This window comes from Callorhinus ursinus, unplaced genomic scaffold, assembly GCF_003265705.2.
Source record: "Callorhinus ursinus isolate GAN/ISIS: 27379988/994484 unplaced genomic scaffold, GSC_fseal_2.0 scaffold7, whole genome shotgun sequence".
NCBI lineage: Eukaryota > Metazoa > Chordata > Mammalia > Carnivora > Otariidae > Callorhinus > Callorhinus ursinus.
This window is the reverse complement of record NW_027397069.1, coordinates 14,286,394-14,306,132: the sequence shown is the minus strand read 5'-3', so window position 1 is coordinate 14,306,132 and position 19,739 is coordinate 14,286,394. Positions and strand designations below refer to the sequence as shown.

Genomic DNA, 19,739 nt, shown 5'->3' with positions numbered 1-19,739 from the left:
CAGATGGAATCTGTAGCTAATCAAAGTGACTGTAGAGTACAGACATCTTGGTAATGAACTCTCTTTTCAATCCTTCAGTTCTAAGTTTAAGCCAGTACTGGTGATGCCGAGGTGATAAATGAGGACCAGTTGTTCCTGAGTGCACTGCACTGGGCTCAGCTGCCTTCTTTATTCATAGGGTATATTGTATTACACCAAGATTAATGAAGTGCACCTGCCTAAGATTAGGCAGCCCCTAGTAGGTGCAAAGACTGTCTTCAGCCATGTTTATGTAAGTCTGGATGGGAAAGGAGGCCTTTGAGCTTTCAGAAGATCCCGTGTGACCCTCTCCTTCACTCAAATGATTTTCAATTGTGTGTCCACTTCTGAAATTTTGTAGGGTGCTTGGAAACTTAAATCTCTATCATTAAAAAATAGTGTGGATTTCTCTGCAATCTCTTGTAACTGGCTACCTTCTTTCTTCATCGTTTCTGTGAACAGATATACTTGATTTAGCAGGGTCATTTGTGTCTGGTCTCCTTCAGTTTAAACCTTTTTTAAGTTAGTGAATACTTTGACTCTAGGGTTTCTCATTATTTCCCCTGAGGCACTCATTAACTGAACAAAACATGTATTTCGATTCTGATATTACATTGGGGAAACTCTGCACGGATAAAATTATATGAAGTCTTAATGCAGGCAACAGATCTGAGGTGTAAGAGAAGTTGTAAGGATTCAAGTCCAACACACTTTTTACTACATCCCGTTGTCTGTGTGGAGTTACTGATCATAACTTCCAAACAATCTACAGCATTATAAAGACCAAAAACAATGATACATATGTGAGAATAGTTTTTGCACATAAAACTATTCAAGATTTTTCAGTTTACAGAAAGTTCCTCTGCCCTTGCCTCCAGACCCTAACAAATAGCTCTGTGATGAAACAAAAAAATAGAAACAAATTTCCATTGTTTCAATTATTTTTAAAAAATATCTAGGGTAAAAAACGACAATGACTTAAAACTTAATCTAAAAAATTATGAGGACATAGGGGATGGGTACATTGATAGGAATACACAGCATCAGAGGAAACATGAAATCAGATGTTGATGATATCTTAAGTATTAATATAGTTTTAAGACCAGTACTTTTAGGGCGCCTGGGTGGCTTAGTTTGTTAAGCGACTGCCTTCAGCTCAAGTCATGATCCTGGAGTCCTGGGATCGAATCCCGCATAGGGCCCCCTGCTCAGTGGGGAATCTGCTTCTCCTCTCCCTCTGACCCTCCCCCTCTCATGCTCTCTCTCTTTCTCATTCTTTCTCTCAAATAAATAAATAAAATCTTAAAACGCAAAGACCAGTACTTTTAGAGAGAAAATTGAATAAGGCAAGGATAAATTACACCAAATATAAACTCACCCTAGAAAGCCCTGTTCGGAAAGAGGTCAGTTGGTACAGATTAATCTAATAATGCTGAATCAAAAGTAATATACCTACATAGAGAATTTTGTAGATAAAAATTTGAAGCAAAAATACTCCTTTTTCAAAGACCTTTCTGAATAAATATTCAAGAAAAGATACTTGAGTCTTTGATTTTCTACCAGTTACTCTTTAAAGTACCATTTCACAAGCTGTGTGAAGATAATGAATACAAAATGTGCTTTATGTTAGTATTAATGATGGCTTCTTTATGTTCTAAAACCTATATAAGAAGGACGCTTATTGGGTACAAATGGTGTCATCATAAACATCATTAAATGCTTTTTATTCATGTATGTGTAAATTCTAGAAATGACTGTCTCCAACTCCTCATATGTACATTGATGAAAGGGAGGAACCATATCATATTGTCTAAAAAGCAGATAATCTTGATATAGTTCATTCTTATACTGTTTATTCTCAGGATGTAAGGAACTTTCAAGTGCCTGTTTTATAGGATATGCTCCATTCAACAACTCATTTGTTATACCTATCTCCAAAATAGAGCAGGCACTCCAGTGCAAAAGAAATGAGACTTGTCCTTGCAATTCAATAGTTAAACATTATTGAGAGCCTGTTGGTAGGTGTTAGGGACTGAATGTTTTTGCCCCACACCCCAATTCATATTGTTAAAGCCCTAACACCTAATGTGATAGTATTTGGAGGTGGGTCTTTGGAGTTAATTAGGCTTAGATGAGGTCAGGAAGATGGGGTCAATGTTGGCACCAGATATGGGACATGTCAGAGCTTTCAGAGCTGTGAGAAATAAATGTCTATCATTGAAGCCCCCCCATATATAGTGTTTTGTTAGAGTAGACTGAAATAGTAGGGGTCATAGGGAATGCCTGTAGTCTTAGTGTATTCAAGAGATTTAATTGGATGGGAATATATATTTACCAACCTTTTTAATAGTTAAGCCTGTGGAAAAATAATAAGTAATGACAAAAATTAATAGTTTACATTCATATTGATACAATTATCCTGAAAGCGGGTTTTACATACAAGAAAACTGAATGTAAAAGTGATTAACCAACCCAAATCTCCTAAATCCAAATCTCAAGTTATTTCCTTGAAAAGAATATGCAGGGGCGCCTGGGCGGCTCAGTCATGAAGCATCTGCCTTAGGCTCAGGTCATGATCCCAGGATCCTGGGATTGAGCCCCGCATCCGGCTCCCTGCTCCACAGGAAGCCTCCTTCTCCCTTTCCCACTCCCCCTGCTTGTGTTCCCTCTTTCGCTGTCTCTCTCTCTGTCAAATAAATAAAATCTTTTAAAAAAAAGAAAAGAATATGAAGATTAGTTCAGGAGTAGTTTTTTTTTTTAAAGATTTTATTTATTTATTTGAGAGAGAGAGAATGAGAGATAGAGAGCACGAGAGGGAAGAGGGTCAGAGGGAGAAGCAGACCCCCCGCTGAGCAGGGAGCCCGATGCGGGACTCGATCCCGGGACTCCAGGATCATGACCTGAGCCGAAGGCAGTCGCTTAACCAACTGAGCCACCCAGGAGCCCCAGGAGTAGTTTTTAGAGTAAGATTTTTCAAATTGTGACAACTGTAGCATATATATGTACATAAAAATCCTCCTTATGAGAATAATACATGTTTAGGGGTGCCTGGGTGGCTCAGTCAGGATCGAGCCCCACATCGGGCTCCCTGCTCAGCTGGGAGTCTGCTTCTCCCTCTCCCACTCCCCCTGGTTGTGTTCCTCTCTCTCTGTGTCTCTCTCTGTCAAATAAATAAACAAAATCTTAAAGAAAAAAAGAATAATACATGTTTAGTTATTGTGTTAAAGAAAAATATAGTGTATCAACACAGGCTTAGGCACAGCATAAATATTATAATTTACCAATTGGATATAAATTTTTCAGCCCAGCCTTTACATATCCTAGTTTATACAAAAGTGTAGCAAGGGCAGAAAATACTCCAGTGAGTAGGTCTAAAGCTATCAAAACCATTAGTTCTGTTTTTTATTTATTTATTTTTTTATTTATTTATTTTTTATTTTTTTTTTTAGAATGAGAGAGAGAGAGCACGAGAGGGAAGAGGGTCAGAGGGAGAAACAGACTCCCTGCCGAGTAGGGAGCCCGATGCGGGACTCGATCCTGGGACTCCAGGATCATGACCTGAGCCGAAGGCAGTCGCTTAACCAACTGAGCCACCCAGGCGCCCCATTAGTTCTGTTTTTTAAAAGTTGAGAAATGAAAAATGAAGGAAGGAGATGGAAAAAGAGGGAGAGAGGGAAGGAAGACAGCCAAGAAGGTAAGCAGTTTAAAAAATATTTGAACATTGCCATGCGCATTGATATGATTGCCCGGCGAATAGTGGTTCTCTTTTCCTCCCTGGCTGCTTGAAGCTTGGCCGCCATCATGAAGGACACAGTTAACTATCCCGACCAGGAAGTTCACGACTAACCGACTACTTCAGCAGAAACAGATGGTCACTGATGTTCTTCACCCTGTAAAGGCAACAGTACCTAAGACAGAAATTCGAGAAAAACTAGCCAAAATGTACAAGACCACACCAGACATCATATTTGTGTTTGGATTCAGAACCCATTTTGGTCATGGCAAGACAACTGGCTTTAGCATGATCTATGATTCCTTGGATTATGCAAAGAAAAATGAACCCAAACACAGATTTGCAAGACATGGCCTGTATGAGAAGAAAAAGACATCAAGAAAACAGCGAAAGGAACGCAAGAACAGAATGAAGAAAGTCAGGGGGACTGCAGAAGCCAATGTTGGTGCTGGCAAAAAGAAGAAGGAGTAAGGATGCTGCAGTGGCTTTATCTGTGGTGATTGTGCAGATTTTTCATGAGAGGATCAATAAACTAAGAATGTTAATGTAAAAAAAAATAAATAAAAATAAAAAATAAATAATATTTGAATATTTACTAAATAGCTACTGGGGGTGAGACATTAGGGAAGAAGGAGGTAAAGCTCTTAAGGTGCTAATTTTAGAAACATAATAGTATTGTGCTGACCCATCTGATTGTTTAGCATTGTATGGTCATAGTCTAAGAAGTTTATCTTAACCACAGTTCAAGTTAAACATTCCAAAACTGAAGCTATAAAACTTGAAATCCAACAGTTTGTGGGGAAAAAAAAACCACACTAACCCAGTCCCATTCCAGGGAAGCTGATTTACAGAGGTCAGAAATCATAGACTTGATTTGTTCCCTAGGCAAACCTCTGATACCATTACTGGATGCATATTGCCTCTCAAAGTACATTAATCTCTGCAGAGTATGAGCTAAATAAGACATTTCACTCTCCCTCCACCATTTTTGGGAAGAGGAAGCATATTGAAATAAAAAATGATATAAGATCAGAGACACAATATCATAAACATGTGCACTCTTGGCCTAACTCTGATATATTTTACTTCCCAAATGCAACTAAATTATAGGCCTACCTTATCAACACCAGTATGAATTTTATCATTTAACTCTAATTGTCCAAATTAGAAGAGTTGAAACTTTCAGACGAATTCACTTAGTCTCATATAAAAGCTGGTTTTTAAATTAAAGCAGACCTCAGAATACATTTCATTAGGGCAATTTTCCCTCAGAGACCAATCTCTAAAACCAGAAGGAAAGATGTCTTAAAACTGTCCCTTTATCTTGTCACTGTACCATAGCCACATATCCATAATTATATGTATGGATATGGAGCCACTAGTTGATCCCAACCCTGAAGTCATCCTATTTCACTATTGCACTTCAGGTTTTAGAAACTAACAAATTTCTACATTGTTTGTGCCAGTTGGAAACATGTTTTCCATTACATACAGCCAAACGTATCCTAATGGATCCACAGATATCCACCCCCCCAAAGAATAATCATTATATCCAAAAGCATGTGGTGCAGGCTAGACAGGAAGAGGTAAGCACTTGGAACTATAAACTGGCTGTAGGTAGAAAGAGTTGACTACACCCAATGAACGGAAGTCCAACTCAGTGGGAAAAATACAGACAACAGATGGTAAGGCAAGTAAACATTTGGCCTCCTGACTATTCAACACAATATAATGAAGGTGCCTCTACAGGCAGTACTCTGAAACTCAGCAGAGCAAATGATAAATCTGTCGCAATGTTATGTCCCAGCTATGGAGCCAGTGTTTAGGAAGCATTAACCCATTCTTAGAAGGGAAGACGTATAAGAGCAAAACAGAAATCCAGGCTCAGACAGACTCTGCTACCAGTTAGATGTCAACAAAAAGACTTGGATGCTGGAAATAACAGGGAGAGGGAGAAAGAGAGGAAGAGAAAGACTCGGTATGAACAAAGAGGAAAATTATATTAAAATGTGGACTGATTTGGGGTTGGAGTTCATCTAGTAGGAAAACTGACTTGCTCTTGAGTTACCTGATTTAGCATTTTAAAATCTTTCTTGACTAGAGAGGGAGCATTCATCCCAGGGGCTAGAATAAGGCAGAGGGGAGTATATGGATGACGTAAAGCATCTCTTCCAGGAGAAAGGCAGGAATTCAGAAGCAGAGGAGGTGGTAGGTCCCAAGATGATGGCAGAGTCATCTGGAAAGCTCCTGATTCCTTCATAACCACTTGACCTTCCCAAGTTGATACAGGGACCTCGCCCCACTTCCTTGACTTTTCACAGGCCTGTGTAGTTAATACTAATAACATTTCAAATTACTTCCACAACTGATAGCCCAATAGGAGTACTGGGCTTAAAGATACCTTAAAATTTTAAAAGCAAATTGAATCCTGCAAGAAGTGTGCAAAAAAGAATGGGAGATAATATATAAATGAAAACACAAATCATTCCTCCTGTTTTTCATCCATTTGCTGAGCTCCTATTTAACACATTGTAGCAGAATCAACATACAGGAACTACAACTAAAACTAGTAATAGAAAAAAAACAAAAAACAAAACCTCCTAACAAGTATATTTGAACTAACTTCATCATAGGCCACCAAGCTTCAAAGAAGATAAGACACATGAAGTTATTGTTTAAAATGATTATTCAAATTAATCTCTCTTGTATGAATTTTGCATTAATATCCAGACCATTTGAAAACTCTCTATCTAGGTTGTTTCTCTCAACCTTTCCCTCCTTCCTAACATGGCATCTTGATTCAAGAGAAAAACAGGTCACGGTTCATTGATTGCTAGTCTCTGGTCTTTGCTTGTCTCATATACCTGGCATGGCCTCCTGGTGATGAATTCTGAGGCTGGTGAGAGACGTGGTGTGCTAACACTGGCCATCTATTATTATAGCTTCTGGGATTATAGTTCTTTTCCCTGCTCCATTGGTTCCATATCTATATTTGCAACTACTACACATCTCTGATTCTTGGACACGAGTTCCATATGTTGCTTCAGTTAAGATGTCTATTTTGCAACTCCATATTCAGAGTTGCCTCATCCCTCAAAATGGCAGCTTCATGAGAAATATCTCATCTCAGCTACGTTTTCCTCCCTCGTGTGTAAGAACTTCTAGATCGATTACATATCAATGAAAGTCCACGGGGAAGTGGTGGTGATATTTCTGGCTTTCCCACTTAAACATCAACCTCCATCAATGCCACAGTATACCTTACACAGTGGAACAGGATGGGTTTCAACCATGATTTGGTAGTAAAAGCCAAAACAAACATTGCTTATACCCTGTCCTTGGGAGTCTCTACCTCATTATGATTCCTCCTGAAACTACAGAAGGAGACCTTGGTTCAGTTTGCTAAGAAATTTAGAGGTATAGGATATGAGAACCCCTCTATATCATATATTCAGTCCTCTCAACTCTAATTAAATGCAAACTAAAATTCAAATTTCTAAGCTTACTAGTGATACATAAATGTGCTTGGTTTAAGGGAGGATGGCTAAGTTATCTTTATATGGACTGAAAAAGCACCAAAAACTTACCTTCTTCTCGCTCTTCACATTTCTTTTTGTTAATCTCAAACCTCTTCAAGGAAGTGAAATATAATTTGATACCCTCAGAGAAAGAGAGGAAAAAAAGAGGGAGAAAGAGAGGTAAAGGGAAGGTGATTTATATATTTTAAAAATATTATTTGAACTTGGTTAGTTAAGTGCATTTATGATATTTTTCAGCCCAATAAGTTCTTTAAATTATAAACAACTTGTCTCATCAAATTCACTAATTATTAAACATTTTACAAATACATAGTAAAGTTGTATGCCTTTATTTGGGCTGTTGATCACTTTAATTCCTTTATCTACTAATTTCACTTTTTCTCTCTGGTCATTTCTTCTCTTGTTCTTCCGAGGGTTTTTCATTTTCAAACACCACACTTCAGAGCCTGAGTTTCAAAATTGTGTATTACCATTAAGAGATCCAACTGAAAGTTCAAACTCCATTAGTCAAGACCATAATGAATATATCAATAGCAATAGTCAAAATATTATTTCAGTACTTTATTTTTTATCATATTAATATCTATACCTAGTTTTAAAAAACAGTATTGCAAGGCTTGTACAGAAAAAAAAAAAATCCATCTTGTACATTACCACTCGACTCACCCCCTAAAGCCTATGTCTTAGGGTCCTTTTCCACTTCTTTAGCAATTCTTCTTGTCTGTCTCCATATTTCTATAAAATATGTTTATAGAAATCTATGTCTGGGATTTTCAAGTTTGCCATGTATTGTTCCTAATTATTTATACTCCATATCCACCCTCCATGTTAATAAAAGAAAATTAAATGGCTCTATTGCTAGCACCATTGTTGCTTGGGTGTTCCATTACTTTTAGTCAAAAGCAATTTTAATTGATACATGATGGCAACACTATTTGGGAAATTCCATCTTCTGCCTCACCCAAGTAACTACCCCTATCCTTCAGAACTTAGGTCTGGAGTCCCCTTTTCCTGTGAAGCTATTACCCTTCTCCCGCAATACAATACACACAGTCTGTATTCTTTTCTCCCATACCACCACATGAGTATCCTTATCATTGCTCTCATTGTGTTATGTTAAAATTTTAGCCACCTGTCTGACTTTCCTCAGAGACTATAACTACTAAATAGTGTAGTCATGTTTCATTTAACTTTTTATCATTATGGGTAACTCTGGAAGATTTTAGAACTCATTCAGGACATATTCAATGTGGTGAGTTGAATTTTTCATAGTTTCTAGTTTCAGTCTTTGTTAATCTTTCATGCATCCAGCTACTTGATAGATGCTTCAGACTTCTATCATAAATAGCAACTCACCACAGCAAGAGTCTCAGAGAAATTGGTAGGAGGGAAGGGCATTCTATTTAGGACTTCTTATAATCTCGAAGGAGAAAGAAAGGTACATGCAGTTTGGAACTTCCTCTCTCCAGATGATTCTAAATGCACCCCCCATAACCTACCCTAGATGATAGTCATTATTCTAAATATCTCAGCAAAAGATAACGAGGTGTTGATTCTCAAATTTATCTCTAACAGTTCTCTTAGCTGAACTCAAATCATACTGAGTGTCTCCAAGTAGACTCTCATGCACTTCAAACCTTAAATTTTCAAAACTACTTTTTATAACCTACTTTTCCTTGAAATACTATCTTTGTTAGAAAAGCCATAATTTAAATAGTCACTCTGCTCAGAACCTTGGCAATTATTCTTAGGCTTCTGTCTCCATTATCCACAATACACAATCTGTTGTTAAATTCTGGTTCAATCCCTTTTTCTAAGGTCCTCACCAATCTATTAACTCCTCCCCAGTCCCTCTCCTAATGCCTCGGCTGAGGCCATGTGGGTCTCCTCTCTGAATTCTTAGTCTTCTGACTGCTTTTAGTTTTGTTCAGTTATGCAGTGCTGTCGGCGTGAGCTTTCTTCAGTGAAAATCTGATCATACTACTTTCCTGCTTAAAAGTCTTTGAAGACACTTAGGATAATACATAACAAATATTCTTAATTTCAACTCTGACTCACATTCCAAAGTGTTTTCTCAAGCCAGGATGATGGAGGTGATGCAATGCAAGATGTCAACTCATGAATACTGTTTAAATTTGCCTAGACAAATGGTTTCTCATTGTGAAAAAAAAAAATTACCATCCCCAAAAGTAGCTCTGGTTCAGCAATGTGAATAATCTTGAATCCCAGTAAAGCTTGGACTTCCACCATGGAGCTTCCTTCCTCACTGTTTCTTGGGATGCTAGTCCACTCTCATGCCAAGACAGTGCATGCATGCTCATAAGCAAAAAGCTGGGTGTTAACTGCCCAGATTGGGCTTCTTGCTGTTTGTTCACCTTTGAGAAAAGAACGGAGTCAATTCCAGCTTCTACTCCAGCAGTTTATGTCTCTCAGCTTTATTTCAAGGCACACTCCATGATGTTGAGATGGGGCTCACTGCCCCTCCACTCCCTTGTCCGTTCTCCACTATAGCAAAATGCTGGGAAACTTAAGCTCATGGCCTAACAGGTCTGATGGACAGCCTTCCGGTAGAACTAGAGTGGGGGGGGTGGATAACAGGAAAGAATGAATACCTGCTTGTCCCAAATGATATATGCATTTGTAGAAAGTCATCCCACGTCAGGATAGGAGTAAGGGTGAAGGATTTCCTGAGTCCAGGAAATCTCTGCTACCCATTTTCTACAAATAGCCTCTATACCAACACAGGCTGTCACTTCACACTTAGAGTTCTCCACTCATCCAGCCGTAATCCCGTAGTTTCACTCCTGTGATCAGCAGCTACACCCAGGGAAGAGAACATGGAGTGTTCACAGACTCCTTGGAGTTACCAAATGAACTAAAAATCATCCAGCTCAAATATATTTTTTTTTCAAAACAGATTATTTTGAAATGAACTGTGACACTCTGGGTCTTCATTTTTGACACAATGAAACATAATGATCATTTAATTCCGTTTAAGTTGACACTATTACCTTTTTTCTTCTTTCACCCTAGCTTCATTATTCTCATCCACCCAGCTTCTACACATTTCTTTATTTTCTTTCTGTTATGATTCATTTGTTCAGCAGTTGGCTTTTCTTTTCTTGGTTATTGAGTTTTGGGCAAAAATTCAACATTGCTCTTAACCCTTGAGAAGGGTTTCCTTTTACACCATTTTCTGTTCAAATTTAATAATAGTAAGTATTTTAGAACAATATCAACCATTATAAATGTCACCCCCACCCCCCAAAAAAACTTTCCAAAGATTGCAAGTAATCAAATGAGTATCATATAAAAGATTTATTTGGCCCACTCTCAATTTAATTTCAGTTTTCATAATTATTTGCTACACATTACAAATGTTTTCATTTTGTCCTTAGATAACATCTGATTTTCTTAATTTAGGGAAAATCTTAAAACATCTAAAGTGAAGAAGCAAGATATCTCAGAATATAATCCTTACCTCTAAATTCTTAGGAGCATTTCACTGTTTGCCATTTGTCAAATTTTAGGGAAAAACTCAGATTTTGAATGAAAAAAACTATTTTAACTCAGTTGGACTCATTTCATTTCCTACAGAGAAATACCATTGACTCTTGAACATGTACAGGTCCACTTATACATGGATTTTTTTTTTCAACGAACACAGTACTGTAAATACATTTGCCTTATTATTTGCTTTTTTAAATTAAGTTTTTATATTCCAGTACAGTTAACATACTGTGTTATATTAGTTTCTGTTGTACAATTAGTTTCCAGTGACTCAATTCTTACGATTTTCTTAATAGCAGTTTCTTTTCTCTAGCTTACTTTCTTGTAAGAATACTGTATATAAAATATATAATATATAAAATATGTGTTAATCGACTGTTTATGTAATCAGTAAGACTTCTAGTAAACAATAGGATATTAGTAGTTAAATTTGGTGGGAGTCAAAAATTATATGGGGATTTTCAACGGTACGGTGCGGGTGGGGGGCGGGGGTGTCAGCTTCCCTAACCTCCATGTAGTTCAAAGTTCAAGCGTATAGCAGTGTGTTTAACTCGGAATTCATGGATTGACTTCAGGATGTCAATGAATCCTCTAAAATTACATCCAAAAATGTGTGAATACTCATATAAAATTGTTTTTATTGGGATGATAGGTGATAAATTTCAAAGGATTCTCAAATGTGCTTTTAAAAGTGTATTACTACTGAAATCTGTAATACAAGATACACAGTTGAGAAAAATAGTTAGCATTATGCTAGATAAGTATAAATTCCTTTTAAACTTGGGTTTACAGTATCTTTACAATATTAACATGTTTCTTTACAAAAACCGTTCTTTTAGATAGTTCTGAAAAATGACATTATAATTTCCATATCAAAGTCTGAATGTATTTGGACAGATTTCGTTGTTTAAACTCACTTATGGTGAGAAAACAGTTATAAAAATCATGTCTTCAAAAAAGTTGTAAAGCTCATTGTTGAAAATTCACACTAATGACCCAGTAGGAGTCTGATGGTTTTCATTGTGAATTACACATTCTTTTTCATGTTCAGGCTTTTTAAAGTGATATATACTTTAAGTGGCATATATTTTTTTTTATTTTTTAAAAGATTTTATTTATTCATTTGCGACAAAGAGATACAGAGAGAGAGAGAGCATGAGCAGGGGAGAGACAGAGGGAGAGGGAGAAGCAGGCTCCCCACTGAGCCAGAAGCCCGATGTGGGGCTCCAACCCAGGACCCTGGGATCATGACCTGAGCCGAAAGCAGATGCTTAACCACCTGAGCCACCCAGGTGCCCCTAAGTGGCATATATTAATCTATACACTGACAAATTTTGACAAGCTTATTTTCTATTCTAATCTACACACCCCAAATTTGTCAGGACAGATTATTTTTCTCAATAGACATCAGCCTAAAAGTTTAAATGACTTCTCTTCATAATCACTGAGTAAATAAATTATGGAGCTCAGTCTCATACCAAGGTATTCTAAAATCAAGTCTAGTCTTTTTTGTCTATAACCACTTTGTTGTTTTGAGCAGACAGAGGCAAAGAATCTGACTTTATTATTGCCTCCAGGAGACACTCATAATTCCTAATATTTGGTAAGAGGATTGCTCAAAATAAAGAATATTATATGCTATCACAATGCAATGAAATTATAGTATAAGTTAATTTTCCAAGTAATTATTTTACTTAAGCATCAATATATGAACACATAAAATATGTATATATGTACATACATTCACATCCTCATACTTACATATACAGTTTGATAAGGGATTTTAAAAATATGTATACTTACATCCTTTAATAGAATTATTGAGTACACCCTGTCCTTATGATGAACAAGGAGCATTGTTCTGATGATTATTTACTGTGCCAAGCTGTGATTAAATGATGTGCCACGAAGCTATTAGTGAGGAGCTCTTCGCTCCCCACAGCAAATGTCCATAGACTGAATTACAGTTGTTGGCTTGATCTCTTCTCTTAGCCCTCTCAACACTCAATGTTAAATCTTCAAGCTTGGCTTCATCCTCCCGCTCTTAGTTTCCTGGATTTGCCTGCCTCGCCCTCCCAGTGGTTTTCCAACAGCCTGTTAGCAGTTAACCAGGGAAAACCCAGATAACCAAACTTCTTTCAGTTAACTTGATTTCATGTGTTGAGACCCTTTTTTTCCTGGAGGTTTGGTCAAGGTCATGAGCTGTCATGAGACATGGTTTTATAAAATTCTTATTCAGGGCTGATTGCATTTATGAGGCATTATTATTATGCTGTATCACACATAATTTGGGAAATATAACCAGTAGGAAAAGTGACAGAGGACAACACAGGACAAACTACCTTTTCTGTGCTAAATGGAATTGATTTTTCTCTGTCTTCCTCTGCACAGAACTCATGCATTCTTCTGATTTGAGTAAAAATGAATAAAATACACATATTATCCCATTCCCTTTGATCAAATTGTGGACATGTTGCTGACAGGAAGACATAGGAGGGCATTCCATTCCAGCTTACCTTCTATTAGTATTTCTCAGAGAGGGGCATTCGTAATATCCAAGGTCTCTCTCTTGGTCTGCAAGGTGATTCCTGCAGTATATTGTTCATTTTATGATCGAGTACCTTTTATTTTAGACATAAACAAATATTGAAATTATGGCAATTTGTCTTTGTGCTCTTCCCACGTTATATATACATGCCAGGTAGATGGTAAGCAATAATACATATTTATCATCTTAAAAATAAAACCTATGTGAGAAATAGCACACGTTTCATTTTTAAATTGTTTTACTCTTCTGAAAATATTGTAATTATCCAAAGCATGCAAATTATTTTTCTCCTATCAAAATGTTTGACAAATACATTTCAACAATATGTTATGGCTCAATATATGTCAAAGAAAACCCTCAATTAACTTATCACCATTCACTTCAACGAACATTAAAGGGGCTAAAACAGGGGGCATGTAGGCCTGTACCGCTTGAGCATAGTTTAAGCTGAATTTCAGATCTGAAGGAGCTAAAACTCTTGAAAGAGATAAACATACTTGCTATGGAATGATTTGTTTCTGTTGCATCCAGATCTGCAGTTCCTCAGATTTGCAGCTCCTCTAAAGCAATGATGAATTTTGATACAGGGTGCATGCCAATAGTGGGACATTTGTAAGCCCTCTTGAGATAAGGTCCAGAAATCATAATTCTAAAGATGATAGTCGTCAGCCAACCCCTTCCTGCCTCTTGGGTGATCTCAGGTACTAGGCTGAGAGTACAGACCTTAGAGGCTGTAGAAAATCAGCAGCAGCCCCTACCTCCAGAAACCCTGGGAGGGAGGAGACCACTGAGGGAAACATTTGCCCTAGGGCATGCATGGCCTATTCCTGGGAATATATCAGAATTTTCCTTTGGTTTAAAGACACAGTCCCCTCCTGAGCCATGTAATAGCCTGAGGCAAAAGGAAAGATCAATAATACCGATCGCCTCTTTATTTAAAAGTTTTATAGTTCATCCCTTTTTACATTTTGCAGTAATTTATATATTTTTTTAAAATATTGCTTTTCTCACTGCTTGAGTTTTTTTGGTGTCCCTTAAGTTTTGCATCCGAGGCTGGTACCTCACCACATCTGTTAACTGAATACTCATGCAGCATCTCTTGGGCAAAGCCTAGAAATCCATAGTTTTACAACATAATGTTAGAGTGTGGTCGATGGACTCCTGCATCAGAGCTTACACAGTAGCCAGCACCCCATCTGCCTCCCCCTCGACCCCTCCTTAGGTTAATAAGAGGGCTCCTTCTACAGAGTCACCAAATCTCCTTTTGTACATCTTTGGAAGCTTAAATTAGTAAGTGTTGTGTAGATTTGTATTAAACATATATTGACATTGTTATTTGTGGCTTTTCACCTGTTCCTATAGAAGCTAGACAAGTGGTATTCAAAACATGGTCCCAAAGAAGTCACGGAATCTTTGGGGGGGTGTGTGTGTGTGTGTATTTTCAATCTCTTTGCTAAGACTTTCAAAGTACCGTTCCTTTTGGTTTGAAATACCTATAAATGTGAAGAAGCCACGGGTGAAGTGCAAAGAAATATTACACTTTGCTATTAGCATAATGTAGGCATCAATTATATACAAAAGTATGGTGTTTGAAAACACTTTACTGGCTAGTTTGTTTTTTTCATTGAAAAATATTTATTAAATATTTATTGAACACCCATTCTTGGGTGAGATTACAAATGAAGACAAAATCTATTAGGAAATAAACAATTTAAGCTGAGGTCTAGTATGTGTTGCTTGAAAAATAAACCCAGAGGAACCATAAAATATTTATTAGTTCAAAACCAAGTTAGTCTAAAATGTCTAAGGTTTCATGGGATTTCATTAATGCACAGAAAATTTGGTTGTAAATCCATTCTTTCCAATTTATAACTACAGGTAACATGATGAGTCGCAAAACTTACAAAACCAATGCAAAACCGAAAAGGTTTCCTATCATGAACTTTAAAAGTCATTTTTGCACAGCACAGCAGATTGGAGCAAATCGTAAAGAAGATTTTTGATTAAAAGGGGGTAAGCTTAACAAGATATGAAATACAGAGGCAGAGAATTAAACATCAGTGCTTTTCTCTCTTCTACATTTTTACATTAAAAAGAATATCAGGACTTGAGTGTCGGTTGAAGCAGGAATTTTCGTGTTCCCATTGTCCTGGAGGAGCACTGTTTCCGAAGACTTTGGGAAACCTTACAGTCACCCAGATCTCTGGACAACCTTCAGGAAGCTATGAGCTGGGGTGCGTGGGTGGCTCAGTCGTTGAGCCTCTGCCTTCGGCTCAGGTCATGATGCCAGGGTCCTGGGATCGAGCCCCACATCGGGCTCCCTGCTCGGCAGGAAGCCTGCTTCTCCCTCTCCCACTCCCCCTGCTTGTGTTTCCTCTCTTGCTGTGTCTCTCTCTGTCAAAAAATAAATAAAATCTTTAAAAAAAAAAAAAAAAGAAAGCTATGAGCTGAAGAAATATCCTGACAGCAGCAATTCATTCTTTAACAAAACCCTAAATATTGAGTCACCTGCTCCTCTTCCTCTTCCCTGTCATCTACCTGGGAAAGCAGCATATGATAAAGGCCCAGGCAGGAGAAGGGGACTGAAAATGCAAATCCGGGTGGATTCATTTCACCCAGAGCAAATGTTGGTTGAGTCCCTCCTATGTTCTGAGAACTGGGCTGACAATCCAATCAGATCCACAGGTTGAACTCTTCAAAATGTCAAGGCCCTTCTTTTATGAACCTCGCCTCTTCAACGTCAGAATAACCAACTCTTGGGGTCAGGTGGGTTGGATTCAGGACAGAGGGCAGAGGGCATCTTTTCTTCTCCGTAATTAAAAGTATACACTCCCTGGTGTCAAAGCAAGATGAAAACTTATTAGATTGGCAGAACCAAACTCTCCACGTCATTAACTTTCACCTGAATGACTTACTAATACCCATGCATTAATTTGTATGGTATCTGTTAGAGATTTGCAACACATTCCCTTCTCAGAAATATGAAGTCCTCTCGTTTCTCTTCATCAAGATCAATCATGTTGTTGTTCCTTTACTCCAACTGCTGTCTATTCCCATTCTACACGCTGTAATAGGAAGGCTATAACTACTCCACAGTTCTCTATAACCATCGGCTGATCATGCTCCCTCAAAAATATCTCCAGCAAGAAATTTATTCCTAAATTCTAGGATTTTATTTACATTAATGTCTAATCTTGACCTGGAAACCAGAGCCATCCCTCAAATCTAAAATTGAATTATTTTTTTCTTCAACTAAATTCTTTATGTTTCTTACCAGTCAATGACATACATTTCTGCCCAGTCTCCCAAGCGTCAGGCATTCTTTGGTCTCCAAAAAACCATAAAATGGAAACACGGTTGACACCCACAAAAATGGGTTAAGAACCAGGTATAGATAAACACACTGATGTCATTATTTACTCAATTTTATTCCTTGACTTCAGAGCAATTATTTACCATACAGCTTAATTAGAAAAACAATTTTAAAAACTTAATTACATGAGTTTTATGTATGATTTGTAATTTTGTTGACTCTCTTTAGTACTATATTTATTGAATTTTTTTTCTAAAAATGCACCAAAAATACAAATATGCCTTAGAAATGATTAACCATTTTTACGTAAAGAATAATACTTTCCACTAATATTGTCATTTATACTTTCCATTTTCAGGGCAGCCTGCATTCTCAAGATCCTTGCCAAGTAACTGATTACAGTTTTTATTGCTTTTAACTAATTCAGGCTTCTATTAGGAGGTCTATTTGAGACTAGTTACTTGGTCAGCATGGGACTAATAGAGTTTAGCTGTTTTGTCAATTCTGCAACTTGCCATGTAGTTTCCTATCTTTATTTAACTAATTCTCTGTAATCATTTTGTTCCACTTCTAATAACATCAGATGGGAAACTGTACAAAGTGTGTATCTAGAGTGTGGAGCTAATGTATTGTCTTTAGCATCTGATTCTCGCTAATGATTAACGCAACACAATTTCTTAAGCACCTTAGTAATACCCTCTGGGCAAAACAACAGTTTCATTTCAGTGAGGAAGGTTGAAGGAACCTCCTCTTTCCTCGTCTTGGATTCATTGCTACCAAAAGCGACTAACTACAAAATAAAACTTCACCAATAGAGCCTAAAGAGCCTTAGCTTTCCCATCCAAGAGAAGTGTGCATAAATACTAGACACAGCTGTCTTAATAAAATGCATTTTCCCCTACAAGGATACTATATTCTAGGGATAGATTTTTATCTGAAAGCTGTCTTCTCCTCCTAAAAAAAGAGTGGCTTTAAGGGGGGGTGGAGGGATGGGTTAGCCTGGTGATGGGTATTAAAGAGGGCACGTTCTGCGTGGAGCACTGGGTGTTATGCACAAACAATGAATCATGGAACACTACATCAAAAACTAATGATGTAATGTATGGTGATTAACATAACATAATAATAAAAAAAAGATAAATTCTCACCTCCTATACTTTACCAACTTCACCACCATTACACAGAGATAAGAAATGAAATAAAATGAAAATATGGAAAGCAGACAGAGCAAAGAACCTCAAGGAGACACTGTGTATTGGACAACAGCAAATCTCCTCAGAAACACTGTTAATAAAGACTTCGTACTTTCAGGAATACTTGGAGCAAATTTACTGAGTAATACACTGCTATCAGAAATGAAAGCTAAAATAAGGAAGCCATCATTTAAATGCGTGGTGTTGAATGTGAGCAGAAAAGGGAAGGAAATATATAAACAAATGGATGATATAAAATCAGTACTGCTAAAGAAGATTTAGACAGACACTAATCAACATAAAATTTTCCTTAGACACACATAGCTAAAAGTTTCATTTTTCTTATTGAAGAAAAATTGGGAGAATTACAGAATGGGGAAGAACTAGAGTGTGGGTCATTCTTTCTCAAATATTTTTATGTTCTCCTTATAAATTCAACATTCTAGTGCCCCAAAGTGGGAAAAACAGGTAAATGATGCATGCTTGTTGAGTGCTGGCTCCCCTAAAATATCACTCAAACAACCTGTTAGACAAAGTTAAGTGCATTAACAGCAAGAGTGGGCACTATAATATGAAAATCTTAGCCTTTCAGAAAGAGAAAAGTGAAGCCAGGACGTTCATAAGGTTTTAGAATCTGGTTTAAGGCAAGTCTTTCAGGATGTGTAGTAGGCAGAGGGTGAGGTGGGGGTGGGCTTGATGAGAATGGGGTAAGGATCATAATATCCTAGTTTAGTATTGGTGGACATGGCAAGGCTTGGTTTCAGAGTTTGGGAAATAAGCAATCTGTGATGTTATGGTTCTAAGAGTTTAGCAGTCTGATGTTCATCTAAATGATAGTCTTCCTAAAAATGGAGTTACTTGCAATCTTTATCTTCCTGAAGTGGAGTTTCCTAGAATAATAAAATCATGTTGATGAAATCAGTGAAATAGTAAAAACAGACTGATTTAATATAGAAAGTAATCTATATAGATATAGTTGGTTTTGGCTTTAAAGCTACATAAAAGAGCTGTGGTGTATAGTTCAACATCTACTGGTTTACATTCAAGGTGCTGAGTTAGGGACTGATTGTCTCTCTCTCTCTCTCATATCTAGAGATTGAAAGGAGACTCCAAGAAAGACAGGCACTTGAGAGAGTCAAAACACTGATTTTGCACATAATTCATGCAATGAAGTAATGAAAATTCTGGCAAGGTAGCAGTACAAACAAAAGTGCAGATTTCAAAAATATTAGGATATGATAAAGGAACAGAGAATAGTCTATTGTCCTAAATGATTGCAATTAACATTGGTAGAGCTCTTTTTCATTTCATTGGAGCAAAGTACATGTAGTAGAAATCAAGTGTAATAAGAAATATAACTTAAATTCCGGATCTGCAGGTTTTTGCATAATATACTATTTCACCTGTGTAAGAAAGCTGATTAATGATCTCTTGTGAAATTTCTTTCTCTTATAATATGGAATTTGGCCTTCCTTTTCTCTTCTTCTAAAAATATAACCAACTGAGATGCAAGGAAACACTCTGTCTGATCTTTTATGGTAGCTATCTGACTCACCTCATAAAAGTTCAAAAAAATTCCTTTATCTCACTTTCCATTAAATATCTAATTTCCCCATAGAAATTTTAAATTGACTTCTTTCAGTGTATAATATGTCCCATTCTCTGAGTATCCAGTTATGTGATCAAGTGAGGGGGCTGCTGATCAACATGGAAGATAAAGAGTGTGTCGAAGTATGCGGATCACAGTATATGGTACCTGATAGACATTCAGACTGTTTTTCCAAAAACTCTGGTTTCATAGTTTCATACCAGTAAGAATAGAGGTCTAAAGACACATTGTTTCTGCAAAATGGAAACATTTTCTCTCACACCTTTATTAGCAAGA

At 37.1% G+C, this 19,739-nt stretch overlaps 1 pseudogene; it reads left to right on the top strand.

Annotated features, from left to right (window-relative positions):
- Positions 1-4,298, top strand: part of LOC112826323 (small ribosomal subunit protein eS24 pseudogene) — a 92,389-nt pseudogene extending 88,091 nt beyond the window's left edge.
- Positions 4,299-19,739: the final 15,441 nt, after the last annotated feature.